The following is a 5,741-nucleotide window of genomic DNA, read 5'->3' on the forward strand; positions in this document are numbered from 1 at the left end:
AGTTTCTGAAAAACTGCTGACATACGCGATTTTGTAAAATCAATTGGGTATAGTAAATCAACTCCAAAAATAGTAAAATTTTGAGTCAAGTTTCTAAATATGTAGATAAACATGTCAAAGAAAGAATTTATTTAATATCACTTTCCATTTATGAAAACTCATCTGTTTTGTAAACATGCACGAACATGTGCACGAACAAAAACATGATTTTGTAAATTCCATTAAACATAACAAATCAATTCCAAACTTGATAAAACTTTGCAAAATGTTTATAAACATGAAAAAAAACATGGTACAAAAATAAAATTTCAATTTTTATTTCTTAATTGTGAAAACTCATTATTTTGTAAAAACATGCATGAATATGAATTTGTTAAGAACATGTTTTTGACAAAAAGAGTTTAAACGCATATTGAAACTTTATGAAATGTCTTCATAAACATTATAACACATGAATATAAAGTAAACATGGTCAATAAAACAATATCACAAAGTTTTCTCAAAATAGCTCATTTTGTGAGAAAATCCAATTATATATATATACGAAGAAACCAATAAAATGTGTGTGTATATTATATTGAGCTTAGAGTATCTAACACACATAATATAAAATCTAAACTAGATTACCCAAGCTTGATCTTGATCTTCATTGTAGCTCAACTTGGTACACGTTGCGGATGAAGCTAAACTTGGATCTTGAACTTGAATTGTACGATGCTTCACTCCACAATTCCGCCAACCTCCATTTGATATCGTCGTTATGGCGCAATACAAATACTAGACAAACAACATTAGGAGTAAATTATTTGTTAAACATCATCAAAATAAGAAGGCCAACAATCTCCCCCTTTTTGATGATGATAAATAATTTACAAAAAGGATATATGCATGAAAGGAAATGAATGTATAAATTATAATTCACATGCATATAAACAAGAAAGAATATACTCATAATATTTCTCCCCCTTTGACAACATCAAAAAGGGACAAAGGTATGAAAAGAGCGAAAGCTCCCCCTATCAATATGCATGGGTGAGTATAATGTTGGCCTTCTTGTTTTGATGATGTTTAACAAACAATTTATCACTAATGTTGTTTGTCTAGTATTTGTGTTTTCTTATTTATTATAGACAAACAACGTAGTTGGAGGATGGATGGAATAGAGCTTCAACGATCATATCCAATGGAGGTTGGCCATCCGCATGTGTACCAAGTTGAGCTACAATGAAGATCAAGATCAAGCTTGGGTAATCTAGTTTAGATTTTATATTATGTGTGTTAAGTACCTTAAGCTCAATATCATATACACACACGTATTTGGTTTCTATGTATATATATAGTTATATATATACATGCATGGTTTTGAGTTTTCATGCTTTGGACACACTTGCAAAATACATGAGTTTTCACAAATAGAAATTCAATTTGAGAAATTCTTTTTCTAACATGTTTGTTTTTATACTTATAAACATTTCGCAAAGTTTCATCAAGTTTGGAATTGATTTGTTATGTTTAATGGAATTTATAAAATCATGTTTTTGTTCGTGCACATGTTCGTGCATGTTTTACAAAACAGATAAGTTTTCATAAATGGGAAGTGATATTCAAAAAATTCTTTCTTTGACATATTTATATACATGTTTAAAAACTTCCCTCAAAATTTTACTATTTTTGGAGTTGATTTACTGTGCCCAATTGATTTTACAAAATCATGTATGTCAGCAGATTTTCAGAAACTGTATATCTGTGTTAAAATATTTATTTCTCTCAACTGGGAAATAATTTTTCAGAAATTCTTTCTCTAACATGTCATTCTACATGTCTAGAACCTACCCACATAATTTCATAATTTTTGGAGCTGTTTTACTATTTTTAACTGATTTTACAAAGTTGATATATAGTGCTACAGTACCCGCGATCGACCGCCAAACTCTCTAGAAGTTACTGTAGCATAATGGCTATATTTTTCAGATTTTAATATATCCATTGTTTTGTCTTTTTTACTTGATTTTCTTGGGTTTTTGGGCTTGTTTCATGAGCCTATATATACTCCATGCCCTCATACTTCTAAGGGCACTTAAGAAATGTTTTAAACAAGTTTAAAGAGTTTTAAACAAGGGTTTAAGTTTGTTTAATGTTTGTTTAGAAGCTTTTAAGCAATTGGGTGTTTGAGTTTAAGAATTCAATTTCACAAGAGCTTGAGGAGATCATCTATTGGAGTTTGAGCAATCAACTATTCTCCCTCCATCTCTTGTCATCTATTGAGAAGTTTTCTAAACTCAATCTAGCTTTATATTTCATATTGTTTGATTATTATTTTATTAAGCTAGTGTTCATATTGAGTTTAGTTGATTTTATTTTCTTTTTGTTTACACATACACAATCACTGAGCTTATTGTATTTACATTCATAGTATAATTGGGTTGTGGGATTGTGTAACTTAGAGAGTGAGCTTATAATTCGTTCTCATCTATTGTAGAGAACAAACACTTTGTATTTGTGCTTATTGTGAGATTCACTTTGTAATACACTTGTACACAGAGAGAAGTGTGTGGCGAGAGTCGTGGATCGTCCCAAGAGGAGTGGCGTCGGTTGACGAACCTAGGGAGAGGTTGTAACCGAGCACTTGAGGGAGACACATCTAGTTCAACACTTGAGAGGGTGTAGAGTGGGATTACAAGAGTGTGTTTGTATCCGAGCACTTGAGGGAGACACGTCTAGTTCAACACTTGAGAGGGTGTAGAGTGGGATTACAAGAGTGTGTTAGTTGTAGAGTTTTCGGTAAACTAGAAAACCGTATTGTGTGGTGTAAACGTTGTTCGGGTAAACGTAGGAAACCCAGTTGTTGTGATAGTGGGGATCTCCTTGAGGTGAGGAGCGGAGACGTAGGTCAAGTGGTTAGACCGAACTCCGTGATCATATCGTTTGTTTGTGATTGCTTAGCGCACTTATTTTTATTCTCATATCTTATATCGCCATTGTGTATTGCTCATTGTTTATTCAACCCACTATCTAGTCTAGTTTGCTTACCCTTGTGTGATTTGTATATCCTTGTATATATCTCATAGCATATCTCTTTGCTAGGATATATCCCTTAGTTCATATTGCTTATCCTAGCTCATATATCTTGTTGTATTTCATACTTGCTAGGATAACTTATTAATTAGTTTTAATTAGCATAAAATCGGATTAGATTAGCATAAGACCCTAATCACCCCCCCTCTAGGGTCTAACAGGACTCTCACCAGTGATCTCCTGATGATGGTGGTGATGTCGGCGAGGCTCGTCAGCGCTAGCTGATCAACACAGTGGTGGGAATGCATGCTCGACGTGATGCCCAGCTGCTTGGTAGCAGCATGAGGAGTTCGAGGCTGGACTACTCGCTGAGCTCCGGAAGGAGTATGAGTCTCCGACCGTTGGTCTTCAGAAGGAGGAGAAGCACATCAAGGGGACTTGGAGGCGATCCGACAAGCTTTGGAGGATCCCGCTTCAAGTTCATATGGAGCTTCATGCACACGGCCACTAGGCGATAGCCCTAGTGAGGTTTGCGAGTTCGAACCCGATAATGATTTATCTAGTGATGAACTTGCTTGTGCTAGTGAAAAATTATTGCATGCCTTTAACAAATTGCATAAAGATTTTGTTGATTTACAATGCAAGCATGATAATTTAAAATCCGATCATGAGAAGCTAGTGTCCAAATTTGATGTCATTGAAAATGAAAATACTATGCTTAAAGAAAGCAATGACTTATTAAATTTGGAAAATAAAAATTTGATCTTATCTATTCCTAGCCTATCTCATGCTAAGATTGATGACATGTTAAAAGTAGAGAACATAAAGAATGATACAGCTTCTTTTATAAATGAATATTTATGTTCTACTTCTAATAAAAATACATATGTGTCTAAAAATAAAGATTTGAATCTTATGAATAATCACATTTCATCTTTAGATTCAACTTTAAAAATATGCATTGACAACCATAAGAAGCTTATGAATATGTGTGCTAAGTCAAAATCATCCACTCATTATGCACACATATATAGCAAAATTTACAAATGCTCTATTTGTGGCCGAAAAGGTCATTTAGCTAAATTTTGCTATGATGCACACAAACATAAGAATTCTAATGCTCCTTGTGCATCTCATGTAGCTTCTTCATTACATGTACACACACATGCACCCATTGTTCATCATAAGCATGCTCATGTATATAGATATGATCATTGTGGTCGTTTTGGTCATTTGGCCAAATATTGTTTTGATTTGAAAAGAAAATCTCATTTGACAAATGTTTCCAATAGACCACATGTTTTTAAATGTGATATTTGTGATAGATATGGCCACTTAGGAAAGTTTTGTTTTGATGATGTTTCTCATTTGCAAAATAATCTTAAAAGACCATCTTTATTTGTAAATGTTCCACGTGCACCTTTTAATGGTCAACATAAGCAAATGCTTCCTTTTCATTGTACATATTGCAATCGGAAGGGTCATTTGAGTGATTATTGCTATGACCGATCCCGTGCACCACATATGCCCAAACGGGTTCATAACCCTAGGGCTTTGAGCTTAAATGATAGGGGTCATGTCCCTAAACCTTTTGGTACCAACATTACTTGGGTACCAAAACAAATTTGATTTTAAACCAAGAATTTTAGTATTTTTATTTTTATTTGCCTTGGTTTTGAAAATTATGCTTTGAAATCTTTTTATATTAAAACAATTTTTAATTGATAAAATCTTTTGTTTTCATGATTATTTGTTTTGTTTTAATGAGAGGTTTGTACTTATATAACCCTCCGGATTTATTGGGTGTTTATTCCCAAATCATGTTTACCGGATGCTAGAATGTTTATATGGGTTGTTACTAGCTCAAGAGCTAGATATAGTTGCCTCTCTTGATTTTTAAAAATCAATGATGATTTGGCTTTATACTTTTAAAGATGATTTTTTCCATAGTTCATGATTCTTGTGCGTTTGTAATCTTTTTTTTGGAACTATGAAAATTTGTTGTGATTTGTTCTTTTGAATTCATTATATAGCTCAAATAGATGATTCAAATTTTAAATATGCTTTATAAAGTATTCTTTATGTGGTTTGATCAAGTTTTACAAAGAAAATTTTCTTTATTGATCAAATATCATTTTCTTTATTGATCAAATATCATTTTTTGGCTCAAATTTTTGATTTATGATTTTATTTGAGTGATTTGTTTTCCCTTATTTCGATTTCATAGATCTATCTTTATACACTATGTTTTTATAGTTGTGTTAATGAGACACTTTTTTATTTTGATGCATCCACATATGTTCTCATTATCTTAATGAATGTGAGTAAATTTTTAGCATGCTCTTATCTATGCTTTCTCACATGTTTTGCCTTGATCTTTATTTCATATATTCATGAGGCATTTTAATAGGGGGAGTCTTCCCTATTCTATTATTGTTCTTATACTCACCCATGCATATTGATAGGCCTATTATTGTTCTTATACTCACCCATGCATATTGATAGGGGGAGCTTTCGCTCTCTTAATTCTTTTGTCCCCTTTTTGATGTTGCCAAAGGGGGAGAAATATTGTGAGTATATTCTTTCTTTCTTATATGCATGTAAATTATAATTTATATATTTATTTCCTTCATGCATATATTTTTTTTTTGTAAATTATTTGTCATCATAAAAAAGAGGGAGATTATTGGCCTTCTTGTTTTGATGATGTTTAACAAACAATTTAC

Source organism: Asparagus officinalis, chromosome 2, assembly GCF_001876935.1.
Source record: "Asparagus officinalis chromosome 2, Aspof.V1, whole genome shotgun sequence".
Taxonomy (NCBI): domain Eukaryota; kingdom Viridiplantae; phylum Streptophyta; class Magnoliopsida; order Asparagales; family Asparagaceae; genus Asparagus; species Asparagus officinalis.